The following is an 18,034-nucleotide window of genomic DNA, read 5'->3' as shown; positions in this document are numbered from 1 at the left end:
TGTTTTGTTGCTACTTTCCCGGATGATTTTAGAAATTCTGATGGAATGTCATTTATCCCTTCTCCCTTATTTGGTCTTAAGTCTTCCAAAGCTTCTTTAAATTCTGATTCTAACAGTGTATCCCCTGTTTTTTTCTGTATCGACTATTGTATCGTCTTCTATCACATCAGATAAATCTTCCCCCTCGTAGAGGCCTTCAATGTACTCTTTCAACCTACCTGCTCTATACTCTGCGTTTTTCGGTGGAATTCCCGTTGCACTATTAACATTACCACTCTTGCATCTGAGAAGTCCATTCCTCTTCAACTGTACTGCCTGGTGAATTATTCTATTGTAGTATCTTTAGCCTCAGAGAACTTCGAGCGTATCTCTTCATTCCATTTGTACCCCATTGCTTCTTTACGACTAGTCTCTTATACTTCAGCTTACTCTTCATTACTACTCAATTGTGATATATTTCTACAGTTCAGTATCTGATTTTGGAATCTCTGTCTGACCATGACGTAATCTAACTGAATCTTCCCGTATCCCCCAATCTTTTTCCAGTATACCTCCTACTCTTGTGATTCTTCGACAGAACATTCGCTGTTATTAGCTGAAATTTATTACAGAACTCAATCAGTCTTTCTCCTCTCTCATTCCTAGTACCGTGCTCATATTCTCCTGTAACCGTTTCTTCCCATACAACCTCATTCCAGTCCCCCATGACTATTAGATTTTCATTTGCCTTTACGTACTGCATTACCTGTTCAGTGTCTTCATATACTTTCTTTGTCTCTTCATCTTCAGCTTGGGAAGTCGGCATGTATACCTGAACTATCGTTCTCGGTATCGGTTTGCTGTCGATTCTGATAAGGACAATGCTATCACTTAACCGTTCACAGCTCATCTGCATAGGTTTTCTTTTCTTTCACTTGAGAGTCACATATACTTTTGACTATGGGATTACATTCTACCGTGGTTTCGTGAAGTACATGTAAACTCCGTCCGAATGGATCTCGGAAGGCCCAACAGTACTGGGTCGACCGCTGTGTCATCCTCCTCCTGTAGGTGTCACTGTATGCTGATATGAAGGGGCATGACGTCAGCACACCTCTCTCCTGGCTATTGTCAGATTTCGTGACCGAAACCGCTATTTCTCACTTAAGTAGCTCCACAATTGGCCTCACTAGGGGTGAGTGCATCCCGCTTGACAACAGCACTCGGCAGATCCCGTTGGTCACCGATCCAAGTGCCATCCCAGCCCGACAGTGCTTAACTTCGATAATGTTTTAATTTGCCGGATATAGACTGGGAGACTCAAACGTTCATAACGGGTGGCAGGGTAAAGAATCTAGTGAAATTTTTTTAAGTGCTTTATCTGAAAACGACCTTGAGCAGTTAGAGAACCGACTCTTGGCGATAACATATTAGACCGTCTGGTGACAAACAGACCCGAACTATTTGAAACAGTTAATGCAGAACAGGGAATCAGCGATCAAAAAGCGGTTACTGCATCGATGATTTCAGCCGTAAATAGAAATATTAAAAAAGGTGGGAGGATTTTTCTGTTTAGCAAAAGTGACAATAAGCAGATTACAGAGTACCTGACGACTCAACACAAAAGTTTTGTCTCAAGTACAGATAGTGTTGAGGATCAGTGGACAAAGTTCAAAACCATCGTACGCGTTAGATGAGTATGTGCCAAGCAAGATCGTAAGAGATGGGAAAGAGCCACCGTGGTACAAAAACCGAGTTATAAAACTGCTGCGGAAGCAAAGGGAACTTCACAGCAAACATAAACATAGCCAAAGCCTTGCAGACAAACAAAAATTACGCGAAGCGAAATGTAGTGTGAGGAGGGCTATGCGAGAGGCTTTCAATGAATTCGAAAGTAAAGTTCTATGTACTGACTTGGCAGAAAATCCTAAGAAATTTTGGTCCTATGTCAAAGCGGTAGGTGGATCAAAACAAAATGTCCAGACACTCTGTGACCAAAATGGTACTGAAACAGAGGATGACAGACTAATAGCCGAAATACTAAATGTCTTCTTCCAAAGCTGTTTCACATAGAAAGACTGCACTGTGCTTCCTTCTCTAGATTGTCGCACAGTTGAAAAAATGATAGATATCGAAATAGACGACAGAGGGATAGAGAAACAATTAAAATCGCTCAAAAGAGGAAAGGCCGCTGGACCTGATGGGATACCAGTTCGATTTTACACAGAGTACGCGAAGGAACTTGCCTCCCTTCTTGCAGCTGTGTACCGTGGGTCTCTAGAAGAGCGAAGCGTTCCAAAGGATTGGAAAAGGGCACAGGTCATCCTCGTTTTCAAGAATGGACGTCGAAAAGATGTGCAGAAGTATAGACCTATATTTATAACGTCTATCAGTTGTAGAATTTTGGAACACGTATTATGTTCGAGTATAATGACTTTTCTGGAGACTAGAAATCTAGTCTGTAGGAATCAGTACGGGTTTCGAAAAAGACGGTCGTGTGAAACCCAGCTCGCGCTATCCGTCCACGAGACTCAGAGGGCCATAGGCAAGGGTTAACAGGTAGATGCCGTGTTTCTTGACTTCCGCAAGGCGTTCGATACAGTTCCCCACAGTCGTTTAATGAACAAAGTAAGAGCATACGGACTATCAGACCAATTGTGTGATTGGATTGATGAGTTCCTAGATAACAGAACGCAGCATGTCATTCTCAATGGAGAGAAGTCTTCCGAAGTAAGAGTGATTTCAGGTGTGCCGCAGGGGAGTGTCATAGGACCGTTGCTATTCACAATATACATAAATGACCTGGTGGGTGACATCGGAAGTTCACTGAGGCTTTTTGCAGATGATGCTGTGGTGTATCGAGAGGTTGTAACAATGGAAAATTGTACTGAAATGCAGGAGGATCTGTAGCGAATTGACGCATGGTGCAGGGAATGGCAATTGAATCTCAATGTAGACAAGTGTAATGTGCTGCGAATACATAGAAAGATAGATTCCTATCATTTAGCTACAAAATAGCAGGTCAGCAACTGGAAGCAGTTAATTCCATAAATTATCTGGGAGTACGCATTAGGAGTGATTTAAAATGGAATGATCATACAAAGTTGATCGTCGGTAAAGCAGATGCCAGAATGAGATTCATTGGAAGAATCCTAAGGAAATGCAATTCGAAAACAAAGGAAGTAGGTTACAGTACGCTTGTTCGCCCACTGCTTGAATACTACTCAGCAGTGTGGGATCCGTACCAGATAGGGTTGATAGAAGAGGTAGAGAAGATCCAACGGAGAGCAGCGCACTTCGTTAGAGGAACATTTAGTAATCGCGAAAGCGTTATGGCGATGATGGATAAACTCCAGTGGAAGACTCTGCAGGAGAGATGCTCAGTAGCTCGGTACGGGCTTTTGTTAAAGTTTCGAGAAGTTAAAGTTTCTTCACCGAAGAGTCAAGCAGTATATTGCTCCCTCCTACGTATATCTCGCGAAGAGACCATGAGGATAAAATCAGAGAGATTAGAACCCACACAGAAGTATACCGACAATCCTTTTTTCCACGAACAATACGAGACTGGAATAGAAGGGAGAACCGATAGAGGTACTCGGGGTACCCTCCGCCACACACCGTCAGGTGGCTTGCGGAGTGTGGATGTAGATGTAGATGTAGATGTAGAACCTGCGTTACTATTGCTACAAGGCCGTTGGTTAGAAGTGTATTTACGTAGCGTTAAATTGGACCAGTTTCTATTTTTGGCAGCGGAAAGAATGGAACACCTGACAGTGTAAAAATTTCGGTGATTTGTAGTTGCGCTCGAGCCACAAAACATTACACAGTAATCACGAGGTACACGCCATGTCCACCTTGAGTCCGCGGAATTCAAGCGGAAGATTGCAGCTGCCGATTGAGACATACCGATCCGTAGTATGCTCTGAGGAATGCCTTCGATAAATGAAGCGTTTTACTATAATCGCAGGAGACACGACTGGCGCCTATAATTGCGCCCACCTGCCACATACAGCAGAAGTGGTCCGAACAGCGGCGTGCCATTCCTTACAAGATAATTCGGTGCATCTCACCACCAAAAAAAGTTGGCGAGAAAATTCGGTGCATTCAGTACTGGTCATTGTGTTATTGCGAAGAATCTTAAGATCAAAAGGTGGCTACCTCAGGAAGCTATTTAGCACGCTTGCCCTGTGTAGCACCGTAACAGCAAGAAAATATGCCATATACGTTGACGAGAGGTCGTTACAAAATATGTTGCAGCAGCTGGGAAACGTCTCTTCTGCAGAAGGAGCATTTATGATGTGACAACAAAAACACTTTATGCCGGGCTGGAAATCTCCTTTCATGGGCAGTGCATTACCTTCTGGGAATGCAGGTCTTCCTCATTAGCCAGTTTCTTAAGTTTTTAAGTACCTTTCTCTTGGTAGTCCACACAAATGCCTAGCAATGCGACGTATAATGGAAAATGGTGTAGCGACACCGTAAGGGATTAATCCCAGATTTAAACCTAACCGTAAGTAAGCGCTGAACCGAATTGAATCTTCTTGTGGTGACAAACTGGTTGTTGGGTCAGAACACGAACCGTTTTTTCATGTTCCAACAACAACCTCAAGTACTGGTCTACGCATCATAGATCGTCTAGAAGCTTCAGACAGAGCTCTGGATTTGGGCACCATTTCAACTGTGGCAACATTTCTAGAAGGTCCAATTCACGCATGTGTCTTTACGGAGAGAAAGTTTCATTCGGTCTCTTAACGAACTGCTCTATGGCACAAGTAAAATTACAGGATGAAATTAGAGAAAATTGTTATGAGTTGTCGACGCAGTGCTACGTAAGGTGAAAAAGTCTGCGAAAATCTTCTACGTCACTTTCCATTTCATTCAGTACCTAATAGTTAAACTTTATAAACGTAAAATAACAGGTAAGTTAACCATTACTATACCTATTTTATTGTTACACCGATCGATTAGAGGACAACACCACGCCAAAACGGAATTATTGAAAGAGTAGTACAGTCAGCCTTAAATCATGTGAAGACATACGTAGTAATAAGTGAAATTGTCGTAAATGACTTAGGGTCACTAGCCATTGACGTCAGGTGAGAAGACCTCTGGAAAGGGACTTAAAGCGAGGAAGTTGTGGCTGGATAGCAGTTGAATGCAGGTGGTGATGGGTCTAAGTAGTGCATAGCCCAGTATTAGACCTCGTGAGTCAAAGAAGGTGTGTTAGGTTGGATAATGTAAACAATCAGTAAGATAGTTAACAGTTTTGGGACAGAATACTCAGGGCGAGGGAAAGTACTGAATACTCAGTAAAAAAACTACACGAAGAAGTTTATATTTAGCAAAGTGAAACTTACTTGAAACACATGGTGCAATAGGTAATAACAGTATATGTAAAGAGTTGGTGTCTTAATATAACAGTGAAAAATATAAGTTATAATGCGAAAGGACTGAAGGTACGTCACACTTAGTTCAGCAAAATCATTGACCTACAAATTTACTTCAAGAAAGGATCAATGCACAGCAAGCCCTGCTTATCTTAAGGTACAAATAATTAAGTTGCATTGCAGGAGTGCAGCATCGTTTCTCAGAGGAAGAAAATGAGTTTGGAATGATAGTATTGTTTACATGTTGCAAAATCGCTGAATAACTATCCTTGCAGTCATGTCCAAGCATAGATGCCGTCAGATTCAACAATGAGGACAGACGTAAATTCTATTCGACAAAAACATTAATATTTAACAGATAGATAACTGTAGGAATACTATACTTGTCTTACTAAGCAAAAATTAAGCAGTTACGACAAAAGGCAACTTTATATTCGGCTCCGCCTGCCACTATACTATATAGCACTCGGTATTTTTCGCTCAGTCTGTCAGGATAAGTTACAGCACACATCTTACAGCTGGAGAAAGGTTCGCGAGAGCTTTACCAGTGTTCAGTTGTGCACTTCTGATGACTTGCCTAAAACAAAGCCAGAAGATTTGATAGCAATAATATTATTGACAACAGGATAGACAAAATAAAAATGGTAAATTAATTCTGCACCATACGTGAGTCAAAAAACTGCACAGCACTTCATTTCAGGATGTCCTTACGCTTAGCGACTAGTATTCTATCAGCTCTACACTATGCACAACAAAAAACTTCATGGAGAAAGATGCACGTCCTTCATATCTTATTATGACTCTCGCACGGCTAACATCATTTGCTATTTGTTGGCTTTTCTACGGAATATCTTCCTCTTGAGCAATTTTTTCTGGTTTTATGAGCAATTTCGTTTTGTTTTCTAGCATTTTTTTAGCTGTGTTCATTTCTTTGTCATGAAATACCGGAAAACCTCTCGGTTTTATGTAGTCTCATTGGCAAAGTCACTTGCACAGACAATCAACTTCGACATTTATCTGTCACTTCTCATCGACATTGATATCGTTGAAGTTACTACTCCTCCCATGGACGAAATGACAAAAGAAAAGAAAGCATTACCGTACCTTATTAAGAATAGCAACGAAGCTGTTTAAGCATAATATGTGTTTGATCAGCGGAGATTGATGAAATATAATTTCTAAATATTTTCTCACACGGAAAAAGGTAACTGTATCGTCGATATTAAGACTGGTTTGCGCATCACATTCCTAAACTAGGCAGTATTCTTTCGATTTTGATGTGCCGTGGACTTCCGATCTCAAATAGGGTGCTTCATCCGTGCTCGTCTGTAAAGGATCATCCTATCACATCCGTCTGAAACTATTTCAGTTTTTCTGTTGTTTTACTTGTGTTTGAGAGTTGCAGACAATTTTAAAGCTATGTTTTGGTCTGTGGATTAGTGTGATTGCGCGATGAACGTGATTATGACTGGGAGAGAGCGAGTCCAGTTTAACGTCAGATTGCTTCCTACTTCTTTTATAGCATGTTATACGTTTTAATCACACACACACACACACACACACACACAGACACGATTTCAGGACATACACATTTTACCGTGGAATGCAAATCACGATGGAGTTCGATACTTCTCACAGAGAACTGCCACACATGAGAAGTCGATAGAAGAGGTAGGGATGAGCCGTGACGGGGGAAGGGGTGGAAATGGAATGGAAACAGCCAGGGATCAATTTATCTGTCAGGAATAGTCCACAATATTTTATTGATAATTGTTTAACACACATTTACAAAAATTCTTAACTAAAGGTTACTACGCAACCTTTTCCGAATTACTGAATAAAGTTTCAAACGCTAACAGGAGACGCAGAAGTCGTTTTAACACAGTTATGAAAACTTTTTAACGAAAATATCATTAGATGATCTTTTTAAAATTACTGTAGAAAATTCCAAAAGCTGGTGTCGCTGTAAGTGGTCAGGGACAATCAATATTTGGCAAGATTTCGCAGAAAGCGACTTACTGTATTTAGAAAAGATACACTTATAAAATACTTTTCAAAATGCGTAAGAGTAACAAAACAATGTAACATAAACGCAAGCAGATTAAAAGAAAACACGACTGATCAGTTGAAGGCTCTTAATTAAATTGAATATATTGTTATTCGATTACTATTGTGCAAGAAATACTATTTTAGAAGAAAAGTTCATGCAGGAAATTTAGATGAGGTGCGAGATTACTGAACAGCACGAAGTCATCTTACAAAGTTAAGAAATTGTCTTATGAACGTAAGAAATAAAACAGAAATGCCACAACTGCTGAAACGCCAAGGTTCAGTGAACTGAATGTTTGTTGTTGTTGCGGTCTTCAGTCCTGAGACTGGTTTGATGCAGCTCTCCATGCTACTCTATCCTGTGCTAGATTCTTCATCTCCCAGTACCTACTGCAACCTACATCCTTCTGAATCTGCTTAGTGTATTCGTCTCTTGGTCTGCCTCTACGATTTTTACCCTTCACGCAGCCCTCCAATACCAAATTGGTGATCCCTTGATGACTCAGAACATGTTAGACGCCTTAAATAAAGAAGGGACTTCAGAAAAATTAATTTTATTTTAACTGTAAGGACGTTCAAAATCCAGTTACCAAAGGTTGCTTCCACTTTCTGGTGACAATTCAAGACTTCTAGGCAACAGCATTTCACGAGCTTAAACGCTCTAGTAATACCAGATTAACTGCTGTTGGCCAAAGTTCCACATTGTCAAATATAAACTTCTTCGTGTGAGTATTCAGTACTTTCCCTCGCCCTCAGTATTCTGTCCCAAAACTGTTAACTATCTTACTGATTGTTTACATTATCCAACCTAACACACCTTCTTTGACTCACGAGGTCTAAAACTGGGCTATGCTCTACTTAGACCCATCACCACCTGCCAGCGAAACCTTCAAAACAAGACTAATTAAAGGTAAGGTAACAGTGACCAGTACTACAAGAGATAAAACACACAGTTAAACCCAGGCTTAAAATATGCACTGTTAAGTTCTGCAGAAATAAGACTGCAAATCTGGGGAAGCATATATATCCAGTTAGCACACAAAAGTCTTATTTACTCGACTCAGAAGAAAATTGCATTATCAAGAAAGCCGAAGTGCGGTATTATTCCTTGAGTGAATAACTTCTACACCAGATATTAACTATTACTCCGGTGACGGCAACTAAAAATGTTTTCCATGCCGAAAATTACAAATCGGCCTCGTTAACCACTTTCAGAAAGATCAGGAGTATAATGTTCACAAATTGCTCACCACGAAATCTTTTCTCGGTGACAACCAGTCCATGTTCGTCACAAAAGCTAAGTCGACGCTGTTTTCCCTTCGGAGAGAAAATTGCGTATAGCCAGTTCCGCATGCAAGTCAACACCAATGTTGATCCAAGTGCGGCGCGCGGCCTCACACTCAGTGACCCGCCTATCCCGCCCCTCCACAGTCACTGCCATCAGCAACACCCCTCCCCTCGCCAGCGGAGCTGCTTAAATAGCCTTCCCTGGCCACGTCCTCTCTCCACCGACCTGGGAAATTACACAAGTCTTTGAGCAAAGACAGGAGAGTGTAATAACTATCGATACGCGTACCCACACGATCCAAAAAGCAGTATAAGTCACAAAAAATACTCTTGAGCTGGCCCTTACGATTTGCAATGCAACTCTTTACAAAGACATTCTAGCAAAACCATCTTAATAAAGCGGACTGCACCATTTGCTGCACTAACACAGACTTTCGGTGGCTGACAGCCTAACTTTATTAAGAAAACATCTGTTTTATATTTTGTTTAATAATTAGTCTTACAATTGGTTTAATGTTGACCATCAAGACGTCTTCTCCTGTGCCATCGTTTTTATCACAGGGTATAACTTATATCGAACGTCCCTGATTATTTTTTTGCACAGTGCAATCTCTGACTTCCCATACAGTTTTTGTCCTCTACGGTTACCTCTAAATTTGTGGAAATTATTCCCCTGTAAGAACTATAACTGTGTCCCTTCTTTCTGATCGTGTCTCATTGTTTGTGGGACACACAACAAACCACAATCACACTGTATTTTAGTGAGGCGAAAGGGGTTTTACTACGTTATTCGTCGAAAATACTTGTTATAGTTGCGCGCGCATCACAACACCTCTGCATGATGCGGAAAATGGAAGTGCTTGCCACACGAAAACATGACAAGCTTCCCGTAGTAATTAACACACAAAGGATCCAGAAAATTCATGTCCGCCAAATGTACAGAACAAATAAAAACTAAAACCCACTGATGATGGCACAGTGGTGCCGAAACATGTTTGGGTACTGAGAAAAAACGGTGTTATGCATAACTGGCAGACCTCACATCCAACAATTTTAACTGCAAACACGGCCAATACAAGGAGCTGCAAATCAAAATTATGTATAACCAAATGTGATTGAGGGGAACGCTCCCCACGTAGACTGGCGTGCCGTTAGGTGACCGGTGTGCGCTCCTTACCTTGACACTGACGTCCGGTCTGCATAGTACGAGCTGTCAATGGGAAGCAAGTATGCCGGGCACGCCTTCACGAGATTCACTTCGCAGACACCCAGTCCCGATGTTCTGGACACGGATTAGCATCGCCTTGCATGCGGGTCGATGAGAGGTATTTGGTTCGTGGTAAGACGGATTTTGGCCCTAGGTACCTGTATGACTTCCATCAGATACCTACTCACCTGCTCCTATTTCCAGACGTGGGATACTTACCGCAAGTTAAGATAAACCCTGTGAAGTAGATTTGTGGACACGTAATTCACTACTAGTTTTCTGACAGCGAGAAAAACTTTCTTGATTTTTGCACTTTCTTAATGACACCATTGTGCGGTTGTAGGCAGTCCCAAATAGCGACAATTTCTCTCCACTTTCCTTTCTAGTGTCTTTCTTAATCCACCCCAAAGTTGGAGTATTACTGCAATAACGGGACAGTCTCTGTCATATTCCAATCTTACAATCGGTTATTCTCTGTTCATCGGAATGTTCTTCATCGCAAAACTATCCGTCGATAGTCTCGTCGAATCTGGCAACTTTTCCCTCCATCCGCACCGCCGGTTTACTGGCAGTCTCAGTAGTATCAATGAAACATAAATCATTTACGCCGGCCAGAGTGGCCGTGCGGTTCTTGGCGCTGCAGTCTGGAGCCGAGCGTGCGCTACGATCGCTGGTTAGAATCCTGCCTCGGGCATGGATGTGTGTGATGTCCTAGGTTAGTTAGATTTAATTAGTTCTAACTTATAGGCGACTGATGACCTCAGAAGTTAAGTGGCATAGTGCTCAGAGCCATTTGAACCATTTCGAACCAAATCATTTACGTTCCTTGTCCCTCTACTTCACGTCCCCTATACATTTCCTGGTTCCTGGGTGGAGGGAACGGGACATTGTGGCTGGGATTCGGGTTACGACTCCTGCCCAATTCGCCCCCTTTGGGCACCAGAAAGATTAGATACCTTAGCATAAGAAAGGGGTAACGTCATTGATTGGTAATCAAAGCGTCCACGGTCCCAGATTCGAAACCTGCCACCGCATAAATTTTGGATCTACATAGTTTTGGTGGCCGACGACTTCCATGATAAAATGTCAGCCTCATTCTGCCGACGCCCATTTAAAGAGGGTGGAGGGGAAGACGCAGGTTCAGCGAACTCTCTTGCTCTTGTGGTGGGAAACTGTCCCTAAAGGCGGAAGAATCAGCAAGGATCAACGGCATGAGGACGCAGAAGACAATGAATACCACTGCATTACAGACAAATAATGTGTATCAAAGGTACATGTGGCCTGTAGTTGAAGAAGTGTCGTGATGATAGCAGCATTAGCAAAGTATTCATGAATGGTACCCCATTCGGACCTCTGGGAGGGGACTGCCAAGGATAGGTGGCCATAAGAAAAAGACTGAATAACCAACGAAAGGATGACAATCTACGAGTCGGGGCGAGAAATGTCAGCAGTTTTAATGTGGTAAGGAAGTTAAGAAGTCTCAAAAGGAAAATGCAAAGATTCAATATAGATATAGTGGGGATCAGCGTAGTGAAATGGAAAGCAGACAAGTATTTCTGATTAGATGACAGTAGGCTAATACCAACAGCAGCAAAGAACGGCTTAGTGGTAGGTTTGTTCTCATCAGAATCGACAGCAAACCAACCGGGACAAAGATAGTTCAAGTATACATGTCGAAGTCACTAGCTGGAGATGAGAAGACAGAGAAATGGAAATTCAACTTCAATGCAGTTGAGAGAGTAGGTAGGTGAAGCACATTGAAGGCCTCTATGAGGGGAAAGACTTATCTGAAAACGTGATAGAAGAAGAAAGAGCACACGATATAGAAGAGATAGGGCATCCAGTATTAGAATCAGAATTTATAAGAGCTTTGGAAGACTTAAGATCAAATAAGGCACAAGGACTAAATAAAATCCTATCAGAATTTTTATAATTATTGGGAAAAGTAACAACAAAACGACTGTTCACGTTGGTCTGTAGAATAAATTGTTCTGGCGACATACCATCTGCGTTCCCGAAAAGTATCATCCACTCAATTTCGAAGACTGCTAGAGCCGACAAGTGCGACAATTATCACACAATCAGCTTAACATGTCATGCAACTAAGTTGCTCAGACGAACAATATATAGAAAAATGGGAAAGAAAACTGGGAATGTGTTAGATGAAGATAAGTCGGGCTTTAGGAAAGGTAAAGGTACCAGAGAGACAATTATAACTTGCGGTTGATAATGGAAGAAAGATTAAGGAAAAATCAAGACACGTTCATAGGGTTTGTCGAACTGGAGAATGCCAAGTGGTGCTAGATGTTCGGAATTCTCAGTAAAATAGGGACAAACTATACGAAGAGGCGGGTAATATACAACGCGTATAAGAGCCAAGAGGTAATAATAAGAGTGTACTACCAAGAACTAAGTCTTCGGATTAAGTAGTGTGTAACACGAGGATGCAGTCTTTCACCCCTAAACATGGAAGAAGTAGTGATGAAAATAAAAGAAAGGTTCGAAAGTGGAATAAAAATTCAAGATGAAAAAATATTAATGATGAGATTTGCCGATGATATTGCTATCCTCAGGGAAAGGAAGAATTACAGGATTCGTTGGCTCTAAGCACTATGGGTCTTAACATCTGTGGCCATCAGTCCCCTAGACTTAGAACTACTTAAACCTAACTAACCTATGGACATCACACATCCATGCCTGAGGCAGGATTCGAACCTACGATCGTAGCAGCAGCGCGGTTCCGGACTGAAACGCCTAGAACCACTCGACCACATGGGTCGGCTACAGGATTTGCTGAATGGAATGAACGACCTAATTAGTAGAGAATATGGACTGCGAGGAAAACGAAGGAAGACGAAATTAATGAGAATTAGCTGAAATGAGAACAGGATTGATGGGAACGAAGTTCATGGCGTTAAGGAAATCTGCTACCTAACCAGATAAATAACCCGTGACGAACGGAGCATGGAGGACCTCAAAAGCAGACTAGCACTGGCAAAAAAGGGCATTCCTGGGCACTAGACGACACTGGTATCAAATATAAACCTTAACTTTAGGAACAAATTTCTGAGAATGTACGTTTTGAGCACAGAATTAAATGGTAGAGAAACACAGAGTGTGGGGAAACCAGAAGCGAATCGAGGAATTTGAGATGAAGTCCTACAGAAGAATGTCGAAAATTAGATGGACTGATAAGGTAAGGAATGAGAAGGTTCTGCGCAGAATCGGAGAGGAGGGAAATATACGGAAAACTGATAAGAATAAGAGTTGTGTGATAGGACATAAGGGAACAATTTACATTATACTAGAGGGAACCGTAGAGGGTAGAAACTGTAGAGGAGGACAGTGAATGGAATAATCAAGCTAATAACTGTAGACATAGGTTGCAAGGGTTGGCCTGAGACGTAGAGGCTGGCACAGGAGGGGAGTTAAGTGACCCCCTCCCGCCGGAGGTTCGAGTCCTCCCTCGGGCATGGGCGTGTGAGTAGTTCGTAGCATAAGTTAGTTTAAGCAGCGTGTAAGTTTAGGGACCGATGACTTCAGAAGTTTGGTCCCTTAGGTATCCACACACAGTTCGTGAACGCATCAAATCAGTCAGAAGAGTGATAAAAAAATGGAAAAGTAGATGCCAGACTGAGATTCAGCGGAAGAATCGTGAGGAAATATTGTCAATCAACAAAGAAAGTACCTTACAAAACACTCGATCGACCAACTCTTGAAGATTACTTGTCAGTATTGAACACGTAAAAAACAGAACTGGTAAAGGAAACAGAAAAGATCCAAAGAAGAGCAGCATGTTTCGTTACAGCCTCATTTAGTGACCACGATAGCGTCGCGATAAAGTTCAGCCAACTGTAGTGGTAGACCCTACGAGAGAAGTGTTCTGCATCACACTATGGCGTACTGTTAATGTTCCGAGAGCGTACAGCTCTAGAAGAGTTAACCAATATATTTCTTCCTGCTTTGCATATCTCTTGGAAAGACTATGAAGATCAAACACGAGAAATTGAAACCTACATGAAGGATTTTTCTTTCTTTCCGCGACACTTTCGTGAGTGGAAAAGGAAAACAGGGACCTGACACTGGTAAACAATATACCCTCCGCCACGGAACACGGATGTAGATGAGGTTGTACCTCTTATTGGACAGATTATGACAGCGTCTTAAATTTTTAAATTCAGTCCATAATTATACAATCTATTGGAAGTTATATTTTTGATGTCCCTGGATGCCATTAGACAGGCTACCTGCCACTTGTACTAGGTTCCGACTTCCGCGTTTCGGGATAGTCGCTTAGCAATGAAAATTTCACTGTGTTGCCATGTTGTTATTAAGATAAAGATGGTTTCTTTACTATCCCAACATAAATCGATAAATTACGTGCAACACATATAAGAAAAATCGCACACTTACACAAAGATAACAAATTTCCCTACAGGTAGCTCAAACGCTCGCTATACAGCGTCGGCAGACAGTGCTACCAGCAGCACGAACCAAAGGTTAGTGCATGCATTCGAACAGATTGTTTTTTTCAGAGACCCTCAACCGCAGTCACCTCTTTCACCATAAACAGATTACGGGAGCTCGCGACACTCGCCGTGCTGCTCATACACCGAAGGAAGAACGCCGACGCGGAACATGCCGGTGAGCGCTGAGCGGCAGAGGTCCATCCCGGTTAAATGCCCATTCGGCCGTTGCTCTGCTGCAGCAGGCCGTTACGCCGATTAACAGCGTCGTTGTGAGCCTCTGCGCCAGGAAAAGCGTTGCTAGGGCGCCGTGGTAAATGCGACCGGCGCCTGTGGCACCGTTACGTAGCGTGAGCCCGGCGTACACAACGACGCTTATCGGCCTGCTGCCTCTTAAGGGCCACTGGAGGCCGTAATTGGGAGAGGCGCGGCTGGTGCGCCGCGATTTAACGGCAAAGTGATCATCGCAAGTCCCGTTAGTACTCTGCCTTAAACGTCCAGTCTGAGGCTCGCTGTCAAAGGCGAACCCATCTCGAGATTACCAGTCATTAGAAATTTCTGCAGTACCTGTGCGGGGAAATGTCGCCAGAATACCGCCGTTTCGACAGCGCACTTTTATTTGGCTGTGAGTGGAGGATGCTGCCAACGAAAGCTTACTTTCGGCTCGTAGTGCGTTGACTACTGCGATAAACCTGGCCTCCTTCTCTCACTGCAGCTAAATTTCAGCGTATGTAATGAATATCTGTCCTCCTTTTCCGCATCGGAGTACATACGGTTGATACTAAAGCTAATGACGGCCCAGGTACATCCTCTTCGCTCGCTATTGTAATCAATACTATCAATCAAAACAAACAACATTGCACGCGTATCAACAACACATTCACGATGCTTCCTCTTCTTAATTGTCATTTTGACCTGGAGACCATATGGATTATCTACATTCCTCCATCAATGATTTCTGTTTCTGTCTTTCGTGGTCCCGTCTCCTTTTCTCAGGCCCATCGCCTCCGTATTCCCATTGATATCATCTTCCATTTTGGCCGGGGGATTCTTTAGCACCTTGTGCGTTCCACGTTTCCTGAGAATGGTACTATTGGTACTCTCCCCTCTTCCATTCTAATTAGGTGTCCTGCAATCCTCCTCAAACAATAACAGTTTGTGAGTATAGGTTCGCCAGTTGCTGTTTTTTTAATATTCTCCATTCCTGTGACTGGGTGCCCCTCTAGGGGCCAAACATTTTCCTTCGTGTGTCTTCCTTAACGTGAATGTTTCAGAGCGTTATGCTTATGGAGCTCAATACTGTTACGTATGTGAGTTAATCAAAGAGCATAAGCACTCCGGAGCATGAAGTCAGCTGACTTCCATCAATCACAGAGACGCCAAGGTAAATTGTACGACACTTAGGCGGTGAAAGGCCATAAATAGGACCATACCGGCCAATGAAGAACTGGAAGACACACACCTGATCTGGACAGATGCCTGTGACATCTGCAGTGAACTAGACAGTCGGGAGAACACGATTTTGTATCAAACAGTAGCAGCCATTTGGAAAAGCACTAGCCGGCCTCGGTTGTCGATCGGTTCTAGGCGCTTCAGTCCGGAACCGCGCGACTGCTACGGTCGCAGGTTCGAATCCTGCCTCGGATATGGATGTGTGTGATGTCCATAAGGTTAGTTAGGTTTAAGTAGTTCTAAGTTCTAGGAGACTGATGACCTCAGATGTTAAGTTCCATAGTGCTCAGAACCATTTGAGCCTGTTTTCTAAACATTCATGGTGGTGTCTGATTGTACTATATCGTGTCTCCCAACCACTTTCGCGCAACGACGCTCTGAGCGTGTTTTTTAGGGAACTAGTTTGAACCTGGGACCTGTTGCTGGTAAGGAGACGCCAGACCACACATGACATGTAGAATTCAGAAGAGTTCAGTGAGACTAGCGATGATATAACCAAATACTAAATGATCTCAGCGTCAGCTCCACTGCACTCCCTGTAAAAGAATCTTAATTCTAACTAAATATAGTGGAAAGGGTTCAAGGCTTTCCTATTTTTAGTTAGCTGGTAAAATAACGTCGAAAAAGCAGTTAAGTTTACCATTGGAATTTTATTCTAATCACAAAACATCGTTTATAAATTGCACTATTGATAAAAAGGAAATGTTTTAAAACAGGATGGTAAAAACCAACAGCGTTCAACAAAAATGTGAACGAATATTCCCTAAATGGGTTTTCAAGTTCTACAATCGATCGAAGGATGACCTGTGCCATATCACATCTATAATCTACGTTTAATTTAAGTGTCACAAAAGAGAAAACTATCAAAATGGTCTACAGTGACCCTCAATTATCTTTAATAACTTATCTAACTTGTCGTAAATTACAGTGGCTGATGTGGCTTCTCAATAACTATATAAAAGAAAAATCATCGCGTTTCAGATCTGTTCTTCAAGTGGCAAATGTGAACACCATGAGTTTTAATTAACAATCGACACTAGTATTACGCAAAAAGGGGTTAAAAGATGAGACTTCTGCAGTTCTGAGTAAAGCCTTATGCGCTCAAAAATGCGGCATCGCGTGCGTTCATTACCTTGTCGGTGTTTAAGCAGCGTCTGGGCGGCATCGGCCGGCGCAGCAGCCATCCAGCTCGCCGTCTCGGAACTCACTCTCCTCTTAACTTCCTTACTACAATTTACTGAAGTTGGTTTAAAAAAACTATCTGGCTGTGTTTTCATCTGACCAATCAGGGTCTCAATGTTAACCTTAAGCTCCGCCTACAAAAATTCTGTCTATCCAATGGGAAACGTTATACTTTTCGTGGTGGGGCAATGTTTTTAAAGTTTGCAACGTAACAGAGACGCTAAAAAGTCTCACGCTAAAACCTGCAGCTAGTGTGGTCCTTTTAGCGTTATCGTGAGATCTATACTGCTCTTCTGGAGGGCTCTATCTTTTAACATGGGCTGGGGAGTGATCCTAATGTAACAGACACGCGAAAAAGTCTCACGCTAAAACTTGCGGGTGGTAGTGGCCCTTTTCGTGTTATCGTAAGATCTATACTGCTTTTCTGGAGGGCTCTAGCTTTTAACATGGGCTGGGGGTTGTCCTTGACATACCTGAGACGCGAAAAAGCCTGACGCTAAAACGTGCGGGTTGTATAGTTGTACAGGTAGGCTCGTGGCGTGGGTGCCCAGCCCCTCCCCACGGTTCTGCTCTTGGCTTCTGTCCTCGTTTCTCCCCTCGGAACTGCGTCTGCCTCACGGTGGGAAGGTACGACATGCATTTAGGCATTCTTGTGTTAGTCTATGGTATTCCATTTGCTCACTCGTTACTCGTATTACTTTGGTTAATTTAATGTCACGATTTATTCGGAGCTATGTGACATACTACTGGATTTGCTTATCATGTCAGGGTTTTCATGTAAGGTGTTGGATTTGCCTGACACCTTACAGTTTTATTAAAAGAAAAGAAAGTAGTAAAAACACAGCTTGATCAAATAGCTGCATCGAACCGTTTAGATGCAACAATAAGCTTAGTACCAGACTTCAAGCAATTCCCTGCATATAAGAGATCAACCACCACATGGACAGCCTCCCACCCACCACAGGGCATCTTACATCTGCGACACACATAGAAATTTTTATTAAATCACTCAATAAAAACAGGTT

Source organism: Schistocerca gregaria, chromosome 2 (assembly GCF_023897955.1).
Source record: "Schistocerca gregaria isolate iqSchGreg1 chromosome 2, iqSchGreg1.2, whole genome shotgun sequence".
NCBI lineage: Eukaryota > Metazoa > Arthropoda > Insecta > Orthoptera > Acrididae > Schistocerca > Schistocerca gregaria.
The sequence above is the reverse complement of the archived record's forward strand: the minus strand, read 5'-3'. Positions refer to the sequence as shown.